Source organism: Callorhinus ursinus, unplaced genomic scaffold (assembly GCF_003265705.2).
Source record: "Callorhinus ursinus isolate GAN/ISIS: 27379988/994484 unplaced genomic scaffold, GSC_fseal_2.0 scaffold12, whole genome shotgun sequence".
NCBI classification, from domain to species: Eukaryota; Metazoa; Chordata; class Mammalia; order Carnivora; family Otariidae; genus Callorhinus; species Callorhinus ursinus.
In genome coordinates this window covers 72,785,717-72,799,479 of record NW_027397074.1, presented here as the reverse complement: position 1 = coordinate 72,799,479, position 13,763 = coordinate 72,785,717, and positions in this window count along the sequence as shown.

The window sequence follows — 13,763 nt, the reverse complement described above, 5'->3', positions numbered from 1 at the left end:
CTCAATCCCAGGACCCTGGGATCGTGACCTGAGCTGAAGGCAGACACTTAACGACTGAGCCACCCAGGTGCCCCTTGTACATTGTTTCTTATAAAAGCGATAGATTTCTTGCAGGTGTTTCCCATCACCATTACCTTTCAAGTGCTTATGTGCTGTTTCAAAAGCTCTCCAATTTTTGCCTCATATAGTGGTGGTGGTACATTTTACTACAAATTATTGTAAGCAACCTATCTTCCTAATGTCTAGCAGTTGGATCAATCATAAACCACTTCTCAGGCTACAGGTCTGTTTCTACTTTAGAAATGTAAGGAAGATCAGTCTACTTGTGGAGGTTTTAGAGGTCATGCAGTAAGTTGCCATAGCCACTCTTTCAAATCCTCTTTGCTTTAATGGGAACACACTAATTTTTGTAATGCTGCAATGGCCAGTTCTCTTTATCTCCAATCTGTTGCTTTTAAATAAATCTTAGCCTGAAAGCAACTTTCCAAGCAATTGGCCACACCTAATCTATTTTTAATGTTACTCAGTAGCCCCTCGATCCAGAACACTGAAAGAAAAAAATAAACAGGAGATTTTGCATTAAATATAGCATGATGGAAATCCGTCTCCTTAAAAATCATAGCACAACCTTATCAGGAGGATGGGGCTTGATGTTCCCAACTGGCCCTGAGCCTAGGATGTAAGGCTGGACTGGCCTTGCCTGCCTCTGAAGTCCCTTCGTGCTCAAGTCGTACAGGTTTAGAGGATGGGGAATTCTAAAATGGGATGAACTGCAAGCCTACAAAAAGGAAAGAACCCTCTGGGAGACTAAATCATGGTTTAGTTCAACGCCTTAGAAAATTGTGTATCTCACCCATGGAGCAGTCTTCTACAGAAGAGCTTGTGATCCGAGGGCCAGCAGCGAAGTGTAATTGCAGATAACACAGCAGTGTCTCAGCCTGAGATTTCTCTCATTAATAAGGGGGGCTCAAGCACATAGGGATGTCAGAAAAGATCCAATTTCTTTGTCCCTGTCTTCTATTCGGCATTCAAGCAACCATCAACAAAGCACAGATCAATGACTTGAGTGTGTATTAATGTCAAAACTTCTTAAAAGAAAGAGAAAGCCCATCTGGCCAGGCAAGTATTTGTTAATAGTCAAAGCTTTTCAGTGATGTTCTTTATCTGCAAATTAACTTAATAAAATTATCCCATCATTAAAATTAAGTTATGTTCATGTCTGATTGTTTCTTAATCAGCACGTCAAGAATTTAGCATCTGGCTTCATTATTGCACACGACTCTGGTACACAGATGCGTTCTGAAGCTATGGGAGCTTCTGATGATAATTATTGGAGTTTTATTATTTCCTGTAATAGCTTCAAATGAAGTTTACTGCATGAACATATTCCTTTCATGAAGGCCACACATCTGTGTCAATTTCCCAGAGTCATTAACATGGTTTCAAGGATGGATTTCATTCCAGCAATTGAATGGAGTGACACAGTATTAATAGTAAATATATTTACCATGTGTGAGGCACTTTGCTCCACCTAATCCTCATGACAAATCATGGAAGTTAGAAAATTATCCTAGTTTCACAGATTGGGGAAACTGAGGCACAGAAGAGCTAATGCCTCAGTTAACCATAAGTGTTGGAGCTGGGATTTGAACCCATGAAGACTGATTCCGGAATCTATGCTCTTAATCACAGCACTATGCCAGCTCTAAAATCTTCGTAAGAGTCCAGTTGGTATAGATCTCTATACGCTAAAAGTCAGCAATTAGTCTTGAATTGGTTTTCTTGCTATGATGTTAACATCTGTCTTCAAATTCAGAGCTTATTCTCTACCTTTCCTCTGGGAGCTTATGATCTGCAATGCAAGCAAGAAAATAAAAACCAGAAAGTAGCAAAACAGCACTCTGAAATGGTTCTGGTTCTTAAATGGTCACATCACCTGGTATCTGAATCATACGGCTTTCGAGTTAATCAAAAATATCAAATACGCAGTATGGAAACTTAGGTAATTAAATCACAAAGCCTTTTTCAATAATTTGCTTAAGTAGCTGTAATTTACAGAATGTTTAATGTATGCATTAACCATTCTTCTAGTTTCTCCAAGTCCTGTCTCAGAAAGCATTTAAATTATGTTATCTCATCTACCTGGGTACATGCCATCCCTGAATTATACTTTGATAATAAACCTTCAACCATCATACAAGGATCATTACAAGAGTTTTCATTTTCAATGATTCACTATCTTTGGCACAAATGGAGTTTAATGCACTATCCATTATCCACTGGATTGTCTAATATCCCCCTTTCACACAAGAATCAATGTAACAGTATTGCTCAAATTTTGTTTCTAGAAAACACTGGTCTCTGCAGATATGTTTGCATATGTAATTTTATCAGAAAATGAAAACCCAACTGTCATTCTTTTTATACAAACATCATCAGGATTAACTGCGTGTCACAGAGACCCAAACCACAGTAACTTAACCTAACGGCTTATTTTTCACAGGAGGTAGGCACACTGGGGCTAGTCCAGTCCCTCGAAGTCCTCAACGAAAGCAATGGAAGCCGCTACACAATGGTGCATCTGCAGAAGCCCAACTGTGTGCACACTGTTGCCAGAGGGTCGGTTATATGCCTCTCATTTCTGCCTCCCGCATCACACCAAGTACATGTCGTGGGGCAATCTATCCCCCAACACTGCTGGTGAATATTCCGGGGAATGTAGATTCCAAGACTCCCCAACCCTCTGCTACAGGGGGAGAGATTAGAATTAGAGGGGCAATCCAGCACACTTAGGTCTGTGGCTGGACTATTAAATAATACTATTTTACGTCCAAACAAACAATGGAGTGAAGCAGCGTGCTTCTGCCTAATATGATGTGCCAACTCTCATCCAAATGCACCATCCAGGTCAGCCGCAATTCCCTTTGAGATCCTGAAACCTGAAACTAAAAATTAAGCCAACATCACATCTTGTGTAAAATGAAATGGGGGAGGAGATTGGTCACTTATCATAAAATTAATTTGCTAATGTTACTAATATATTCATAACAAAGCAAGAAGCAAAACAGGCAGGCTTGTAACGGTCTTCATTTTCTCAACTGTCTGTGAGGCCATAGTTGGCATTTACAACTTTCTTATTCTGCTTGCCATGCTGTTCCCTCTGCCCTCTGCCTGCTCCTCAGCTTCTCCAGGGTCTTTACCTTGTGGAATGACCCAGACCTTCAATTCTGAAGTGCAGGGAACCTGTTCTTGCTGTCCTGGTGGTGTTGTCTTCCATTAACTTGAACCTCTGGACATTTCAGTACCAGGAAAGTTCCGAGGGAGTGCCCTGACTTGCAAACATTTCTTCTTCTCCTGGTATGGCAGGATCCTTGTTTCTCTTTCAGGATCCAAATTCCCCTGAACAATGACCACAGTCCTTTTCTTTGCTTATTGCTCCAGTGACATAAGAAGCCAAAAACGACCAGGTGGCAGTCTCAACTTCTTCCCCACCTGAACCTTTGTTGCATCCCTTGGTAAAAAGTATTCCTCCCTTGGAATCTCAGACTTCTAGACCAGGAGCCCTTAAAGTTGTGGGACACAAGAAACAAACATTTTGCAAGGGGGCTTCCTGAGGGGTGAGGGTGTGAATCCACTTCACATCTATCCCAATTCTTGGTCCTGGGTTTTCTCTCTGGGAGTAAAAAGGACGGTGTAGAGGTCGCTGGTTCCAGCAGAGATGGCATCTTGCAGGACCGCAGCTTTTAATTGCTCCTTCAACACCTCGAGACTGAACCAGGATGTGTCCACTTACTTACCTAGAAGCTTTTCTTCCGGCTGCCACACAAGAGGCCGGTCTCAGGTGTTGGTTACTGGTTTAGGCCAACTTGAGTGACAGAGTTGACCTGGCTCAGTCCATCTGTCTCTGGCATCTTCGTCAAACACTGCTTAGACACATGCAAATGAAGACACACATTTTGCAGGGTTTCTGGTGTGAATCCCGAAAGCTACATTTTCTCTTTTTCTCTTGAAGGCTCCCCGTCCCCCGCCCGCCCCCACTCTCTTTGATGGGTGCATTTCCAATGTGTTAAATCTAGGAAAAGATGTCATCAAAGGGAGAAAAACAGGTGGGGAAGAAAGAGATGAAAACATTCTTTGACAGTTCACTTCTGTTTTGCAGCTGCGAGGAGAGCTGCAGATTTGAATTGCGTTACCTCCCTCACCAAGCTAATTAATTCTCCTTTTAAAACAAAACAAAAAACGTCTCCTTCCTTCAATCAGTGTCAACAGCCAATTACAATCTTTCATCACCCAGTGTAATAACACAAATGTTATCAAGGAAGAAAACAGTTGGACTGACAAGATTAGCAATTCACTCCTTCTTTCCTAATCTTGTAATCACATGGAATGCAGCAGTTTACAATAACATACACCCAAGTTTGCCAGTAAATTACCCCATAAAGGCCATGTGTAAATTCCCCATCATGTCATGTCTACTTTTGGCATAGAAGCACGTGTCTTCCTGTAGGAAACATGGGATAAATTAAGATCAACTCCTTTAGAGAGCTTTTTCCTCATCCATTAACCACTGCAGAAGGTTGTTAATTATGTAAAGAGGGGCATACTTGGTAGAATATATAACCACGGATGGCATTTAGGGGCAACAGAAAACGGAGGCAGCTGACAGTGACAGAAGGTATTTTGGCAGTGATAAGATCAGCACTTTGCTGCCATGTGCTGGAAGACAAAAGGCTTCTTGCCTTGGTGGGATCAAATATTTGTTGATATGATTTGGGTTTTTTCCCTGACATCTTTGGGAGGCCTGACTTGGTTATCAGTGCTGAAAAACCATGCTCCCTACAACTCTAACAGTTGTGAGTGTAACGGGTATGAATTTTAAAACATAAACTGGACTGTGAAAGCAATGTCATATAGAATTGATAAAAAGAAACTGACTTAAAGAACTGATTCCCAGCCCCCATCCTGTCAGGCTGGCGGGGGTCTCATCTTCCATCTTCGCTATGGCTACTGCATCTCCTTGGGGTTGAACAAAGGCCCAGGAAGCTTATCTGATGTTTACAGAATGAATGAGGGGCTCAGATTTCTGTTCATCCTTGGGTGTTGGGGTTCCTGAAGCCTGGTGACCCTGCAGCTCCAGTGCCTGCTCTGGAAACACTGTCTTGGTTTCCCCTTGGCTGTGTTGCTCTCAGTATTTCCCTGGTCCAAATGCTCAGCTTACCTCAGGTGGGGGAGCATGGGGCCCGGACAAGTAACTAACCACACAAAGCCTTCAGTGAAGCAAAAGAATGGGAAGGCAGAGGCAGACCAATGCTCTGTGCAAGTGTAGATCTCGCTTCTCCTACCTTGGGTGGAGAAGGAAAGGGGGCTTTCATTTAGAGCCTTCTCTGTGCCTGATATTCTCCTAGCTTCCAAGAGGACTCACCCCCACCCCCACCTGAGTCAGAGCAGGGTGCAGCTGCTGCCCAGTGTGGGCTGGAGGCCCCTCGGCTTTTGCTGCTATATCCACATTTGACTCTGGCCCCTGAAGGAGAATTTCTCCTTCCTGGGTAGCTATAGGAATTTTGGATCTTTTCTGAGAGCCATCACACTTCGTTCGGACCCCCTCTATTGAGGAAACTGGAATACATTTCCTACTTTCCCAAAGTCCTCATCATTTCTGCCAGGAGGACCTGTGATCTCTAGCTGAAAAGCCCAGGAAGGCATGAAGAACCAGACCCCACAACCAGCTGCCACTGGGAGTCACACACTTTCCACACAAGATCAGATCTTAGCAGTGTGAAAGAAACATCAAAAGGGAGCCACTGCTAAGAGAGTGATTTAAAATGGAGCCATTAAGGAAGCAGAGCTTATGCACATCTCCACTGAAAGATAAACTTTACAATATAGGTCGCTGCCAAACCACAAGCATCCCGGAGCACCAGCAATGCTGTCGTGTCAAGAAAGGAACTTTTTTCTTCTACTTAGAAACCGACTTTTTGCTTAGTGATAGCCCTTAGCAACCAATCACGTGCAGATAAGAATAGCTTCGGCTTGTCAACACCAATCACAATTCTTGACAAACAATTTACGTGGCTTTACTGGAAGTCTCCGCTTTGCCTTTATAAGCCCACCTTTTCACTCCCTGCTTTTGGAACAGATTTTTGATTCCTCCTCCTCTGTGTCTCCCAAACTGCAATTCTCAGGCTTCAAATGAAAGCCTTTCTTTGGTTTGCCTTCCAGTCTTGCTGCATTTCTTGTTCAACAGCAGTCAACTGGGTAATACGACAAGATCAGAATATTTCTTAATGAAAACATATGTCCCAAATCTCCCAATCATTCTTAAGTAGCCAAAATGCAATCACCATAGATAATTTATGGAAGCCATTGCCGAGCTCAGCATGTGTAGTGCCTTGTGTTTGACAACCTCCCACTGGAAGTGAATGGAAATATATCTATTTCAAATCAAAGATGCACACACTCTGCATGTTGAGTTCATTTCACACAACTAAGGCATAAATTCTGCAAAAACACTTTGTCATTGCAGCCCGCAGGCTTCAAAGGCTGGCGAAGAGTGTGTTATGTGCCTCTGAGCCTCTGCCATTTCCAGGCCCCAGAATGCCTGTGAGGGATGTGGCTGGCATGGCCCACCAGCCACCTGTCTGCAAGCAGAAATATATAACGATAAATGAAATTTGAGAATACATGATCAATGACAAGTCGTTGATAATGGGCTATCACGGATTGAGAATTTTTACTGTTTTTCAAGTGCATTTTCAAATTCTTGAGTACCACAATTCACAGGTGCAGTGCTAAACTATAGCAATACGAAGCTAAGAAAAAACTTGGTACTAATTTTAAGGTGCTTACAGTCTAATGCAGTAGTCATACTTACTGGTGATTCCCACCACACAAGGACAGCTACTGAAAAATACTGGTATATTTCTTTCCAGTTTTCTCTATGCCTGCATATCCTATACCAAAATTAGGATCATAGTGCATATTCAGTTCTTTTTTTTTAAGATTTTTTTATTTATTTGAGAGAGAGAGAATGAGAGCGAGCCAGAGAGAGAGAGCATGGGGGGGGGTCAGAAGGAGAAGTAGATTCCCTGCTGAGCAGGGAGCCCAATGCGGGACTTGATCCCAGGACTCCAGGATCATGACCTGAGCCAAAGGCAGTCTCTTAACCAACTGAGCCACCCAGGCGTCCTGCATATTCAGTTCTGTGTTCTCTGTTATTTACTTAACACTGTTTTATATGTGTTTTTTATATTCTTTGAAAACATGAGTTTTAATGACATCATGACATTCTTCTGTGGATGTCCCATAACTATTTGAACAAATCCATTATTGTTGAACATTTCACATTTATGTTTCCAAAGTTACTTATCAATAGTGACTGCATGAACATCCTTGTATATAAATCTGCCTGAGTTGACCAGAATTCTTTCTTAGAATGCATGCCTTGAAGCAGATTTATGGGTCCACAGCCTGTGAACAGTTTTAGATTCTTAAAGACATATGGCCAAAATTTTGTGGATCTATACTTCACATAATTCATTAAGCAAGTATTTTATAACCAAGCTACTGTGTGCCAGGTATGGTGGTCCAGGACAAGGAATACATTAGTGAGCAAAATCAACAGGGTCTCTCTCCTTAGAGAATTTATAATCCATTAAAAACTTTAGATATAACCTGAGAAGTGGAAACAAGAATCTCTGTAGATTTAATATTTTATTTCATGCAGAATTAAGAGCTTTGGGGAAGGAAAAACTAAGAGCAAAATGAAAATTTTGCTCTCAGGCTGCCGTTTAGGCAAATAATTCTAACAAATGCTAAGCTTTCTAAGCATTATAGCAGCTGTCAAGTTGCCCATAAATGATGCAATTATGCATAAATTATGTGTTCAGTCAGTTAAGGTTATAGAGGAATATTAGAAATTGGTTTAATTCCAAATGGTACTCAGTGGGAAAAATAAAAAAATAATTATTTTACTTCCACAATTTAAAAATGAAAAGGAATAACTTACATGTCAAGTGAGTTGTCTATTTTTCCAAAAGGTTATCTAGGCAAAACTGCCAAAAATGAATGGGAAAATTTAAGAGGCAGAGTCTATGGGGAATTTCTGTATAACATGATGGGTTAAGCCAACATAGATAGATCCACCTCTTCTTCCAAACCCATAGATATTTTGGGGGGAAAGTAACAAGGAAGAGAAGGAGGGAGAAAAAGGAAAGGAGAAAAAGGGTACAAAAGAGGAGAACATATTTGTAATATATACAACTGATAATGGATTAATATCCAGCATTTACAAAGAACTCTTAAAATCAGTAAGGAAAAGACAAACAACTGAAAAGAAGAACAGATGACATGAACAGTATTTCACAGAATAAAAAACACCCAGTGGCCTCTAGACATGAAAGGATGGTCAATCTCATTCCTAATTGGGTAATGCAACCTAAAAGTGGAGTGATAGATCATGTTACATTCACCAAACACTGAAAAGTCAGAATATAGCAAGTGTGGACAAGGAGTACGTCGACAAGAACTGCAAATTGGTATAGCTGACTTGGAAGATAATTTGGCATTATCTTTTAAAGCTGAAAATGTGTCTATACAGGACCAGTAATCACTCCTGGCTATACCTATAGAGAAACAGAATGTCTTTCCTTGCCTTCTGTTCTTCTTTTTCTTTCTTTTGTCTGGCTTTCTGAGTCATATACTGATTGGGTTTTTAAGAACTTGCCCCAATTACAAGCAAGTGAAGTTATTATTTAGGTAAAATTAGTGGCCCAAGAAAAGTCTTTATTTAGCAAAACCCATGGTTAGATCAAGAATTTTGCCACAATTTACAAGTACTGCAATTTCAGGAAACATTAGAGAATTAATTAATTAATTAATGGAGGGGAGAGAGAGAACAAGCAGGGGGAGGAGCAGAGGGAGAGGGACAAGTAGACTTCATGATGAGCTTGGAGCCCAATGCAGGGCTCCATCCCATGATCCTGAGATCATGACCTGAGTAGAAACCAAGAGTTGGATGCTTAACCAACTGAGCCAGCCAGGTGCCCCTCAGGAAATATTAGATTGGATCTCTACACCTAATCTCAAAGATCCAGTAAACACAGAACTTAAATATCCCACAGTGGCAATTCAGGATATTTTTGACTTTGCGTTTGGTAGGAATTACTATTTCTTATAGGCATTAGAGAATTAGAGGTATGCATTAGGATAATAGAATTTTCAAGAGAACCTTATAAACTAGGGTGAAATTAGATTTGGGGCTTTAGTGTCTAGGATTCTAATTTAACATGCTGTGGAATTCACCTCATCAAATTGCTGAACTAATCTCTCACGTCAACAACTGCTTGGGTTCATAAAAAGCCGGGAGCTTTTCACATGTTAATAAATAAGAGAAAATATAAAACCGCAAACCTTTCTCCTCCTCAAATGCAGGCAAGTGGTACGTGACCTTAGCTGAGCCACTGTGATTTAATGGAGGCATTCTAATTAGTGGATCAAATTGCTCTCATTTTTCATAGTTCTTATTCAACAAAACTTGCTGCATATGCTTTTTGAAAAAGCAGTTATACCATAGATTCTGTCTGGTGCTAAGCTGATTATTACACTGAAGGGTTGTTTTTTATGTGTCAATTTCATCATCTTTGTAAGCAACTTCATTATCAACATAGTTTGGGATTGGAGTGCTTTCATTAATCAGATACTTTAGGTTTTTAGGCATGACCACTTTTCAGAAAAGTCTGAAAACAAAACCATACAGTGCCTATGCATTTGGAGATCAAAGCAGCATATATTCAACTATGCAGTATCTCATCAACACTGTTATGAGAAATCTTTAAGGTGTTTAATGGGGTTTGGGAGAAGAGGATGCAGACAGTTTGATTCATGTCAAGCCAGGGAATTTTATCCTGCTGACTATGCCAGCTGTTGAGGAGGAAGAATTTCCTCTGCCCTTCAAGGTCCTTCCATCTGGACTAGGAATCAGATTGACATGAGACAGATTAATAGAAGAAAATCAAATTTAATTTCTTAAGTACAGGGAATCCACACAGACATGAGATTCCAAAGGCAGTCAGGCAGAATGAAGTATATAGGTCATCGTGAACTAAGGAGAAGGGGTACGGATCTGGGACTTAAATGTCAAGGAATGCAATACATACACAGGAAGATGAAAAAGAATAAATGTTTGGTAAACACAGGTTTGCTGGACCACTCAGAAACAATGGGACATAGAGGACTTCGAACACACAGGCCTTGTTATGTTCCTATCTGCCACACCTAGCTCATATCATAATTTACTTTTCTATAGTGATGGCTCTCTTCCTGGAGCAGATCCTTTAACTAAATTATTTTTAGGCAGTTGAGGGAGAGGTAAGAGTTTTTTCTATATCAGCTGGGCTTTAATTGCTTTTAATTCAAAAATACTCTTCATGCCAAAGTGGCCCATCTTGGGGTAGCCTTCCCTTGGCCCCTACAGGAGCCAGGTTATTCTCTGGGTGCCCTCACACGACTTCTCCCCTACCAGGGATTCTGCTTGGCCCCTGCACTGTGAGAAAGGGCCCTGACTACGGAATTGTTGCTATTCGCTAGCTTCCCATCATGCCCTGGTTTTTTTCCTCCCATTCTCTTTCAGTTTTTGGTTTGTTTTACTAAGGAGATAAATATGTGTATATATAAATATATTATAAACATAAATATACTTATATGTATATTATGTACAGAGATATGTACTGTTTTAGTGGGCTTCTCCAGATCTATTTTTATTGTTTTATTTTCTATTTATATTCTTATCCTGTTTTACAACTTATTTAATCTTTGGATACTTTGTCTTTTAAGATTTATCACTACATGTCTTAATGTAACACTTTAAAAACACTTATTTTGAAATTTTATTTAAAAATTGTTCTTTTAGGGGCACCTGGGTGGCTCAGTCAGTTAAGCATCTAACCCTTGGTTTCAGCTCAAGTCATGATCTCGGGTCGTGAGACTGAGCCCTGCATCAGGCTCTGCACTAAATGCTTTTCATTTAACAAGTCCAACATGGAAATTTGTCCACTATGGTATTTCTTATTTACTCTTCTATTTGAGTTTTTACCTAGTCTTGATTTCCTGGTTTTAAAATTCTTGTTCTTAAACTTTTAAGTATCTCACTAATTCAATTTTATATCCTTCTATATTTAAATTATTTTATTACTCACATTATATGAATAGAAATGGAAAAATTGACCCCACATGACTCAGATGTAGAATGAACATATAGATTAGTTATCTACACTAGGATGCTTTTGAAAATGAAAGTGTGCCCATTTATAATTTTGCTGGGACAACAGGCATAAAGTGGGACAGCCCCAAGCTAACTGGGACACTAGATCACTTAACCCACAGAACCAATTTTTAGGGCTTCTCTTACCCCAGCACTCCCAGGCACCATAAAATAGAGTAGTATTTCTGGTTTTCCATAATAGATCCTTCCTATCTTCCAAAACTGTCTTGCCAAAAATACTTATAAAATAAAAATCGCTGTTTATAGAGCATTTATCATTTGACAGACACTTTGGACAATTCTGGAGGGAACAGGGTGCAAACTTCTCCTGAAGGTAGATGTAGCCTCTTTCCAAACTGATATGGTATAGTCTGCCCTTCCCATGCAAGGTAGGTTTTTTGTAGTCCCTGTGTCCAGTAGTCCCTGATGTCCTTGCCAACAATGTGCTATCACATTGTGTGCTACCCTACCAGAGGGAAAGGTCAGAGGAAGGGTCTACTGGCAGTGATTTCTCAATTGTCCTGGCTGACTTGGCAAAACAAAACAAAACAAAAAAGACATAACCATAGGGAAATGGCATTGGAGGGGACATGGGCATGCTGTCCACTTGCTCTCTACCTTCCTCTAATCACATATTCTTATGTTTATTTGTGGTTTAACTCTTCTCACTTGTTAAAAAAAGGAGTTTCTTGGTACATGCAATTCCTTCATTATGAGGAACCTGGAAAAGATGGATAACACAAGAGTTAGCCCTAGCAGAGCTTCTTCATAAAATGGGAGAGCCATATCTCTGACAGAATCCTAACTGGACAGCTGGGGCCCTCTTAGATTGCCAGAAGTGTAGAGGGATCCATTCTATCTCCCCAAACAGACCTTGCCTGCCTCTGAAGAAAAGCTGGTCTCTTACAATAATTATCACTACCATATTTTATTGAACTAAGATATTATAAATTGTAATATATAGCATCATTTTATATTCCACCAAGAAAGAAAAATAATGCTGTCAAGTCAACTATGGCATGCCATCAATTTTAAAATGTGCCTCGATTTAAAGATATTAAAATGCAAAAAATGTGCCTCCTAGAATCAATATTTTTTTTCCTTCAATTTTCCACCACCTGATTATTAATTTTCTTCTAAGACCCACCACAGGGGATTGGGGACTTGAGACTGGAGACCTGCAGGCTACTGTACAATCTGATTCATTACATCCCTTCACCTTGCCCCCACACTACTCCCAGTTCTGTGAAGTGACATCTCTATCAGTCCCTCTGTGACTGAGCCTAGCAGTTTAAGAAACAGAGAGTTGAGTAAATTGCCTAAGGTCAGGATGGCTTCACAGGTGAATTCTACCAAACATTTAAAGAAGAGTTAATACCTTTTCTCAAATTATTCCAACAAATAGAAAAGGAAGGAAAGCTTCCAAATTCATTCTATGAGACCAGCATTACCCTGATACCAAAACCAGACAAAGACTCCGCAAAAAAAGAAAACTACAGGCTGATATCCCTGATGAACATAGATACAAAAATCCTCAACAAAATATTAGCAAACTCAATCCAACAATACATTTAAAAAATCATTCATTACAATCAAGTGGGATTTATGCCAGGGTTGCAATGGTGGTTCAATATTCGCAAATCGATCAGCATGACACATCACATTAACAAGAAGGAGGATAAAAAAACAAAACAAGGAGGAGGATAAAAACCACATGATCATCTCAATAGATGCAAAGAAAACATGTGACAAGTTACAACACCCATTCATGATACAAACTCTCAACAGATAGTTTAGAGGAAACATATCTCAACATAATAAAGGCCACATATGAAAAACCCACAGCTAACATCATTACATGGTGAAAAATTGAGAGCTTTTCCCCTAAGGTCAGGAACAAGACAAGGATGTCCACTCTCACCACTTTTATTCAACAGTACTGGAAGTCCTAGCCACAGCAATCAGACAACAAAAAGAGATAGAAGTCATCTAAATTGGTAAGGAAGAAGTAAAGCTTTCACTACTTGCAGATGAGATGATACTATATATAGAAAACCCTAAGAACTTTACCAAGAAACTACTAGAACTAATAAATGAATTCAAAGAAGTAGCAGAATACAAAATTAATATACATAAATTTATTGCATTTCTAAACAGTGATAATGAAATAACAAAAATTAAGAAAATCCCAATTACAATTGAACCAAAAATAATAAAACACCTAAGAATAAACAAGTGAAAGACCTGCACTCCAAAAACTAGAAAACATTGATGAAAGAAACTGAAGATGACATAAATGGATATTCCACATTCATGATTTACAAGAGTTAATATTGTTAAAATGTCCATACTACCCAAAGCAATATACAGATTTAATGCAATCTCTACCAAAATACCAAAAACTCTTCTTAACAGAGCTAGAACAAATAATAGTAAAATTTGTATGGAAACACAAAAGACACCAAATGGCCAAAGCAATCTTGAGAAAGGAGAATAAAGCTGGAGG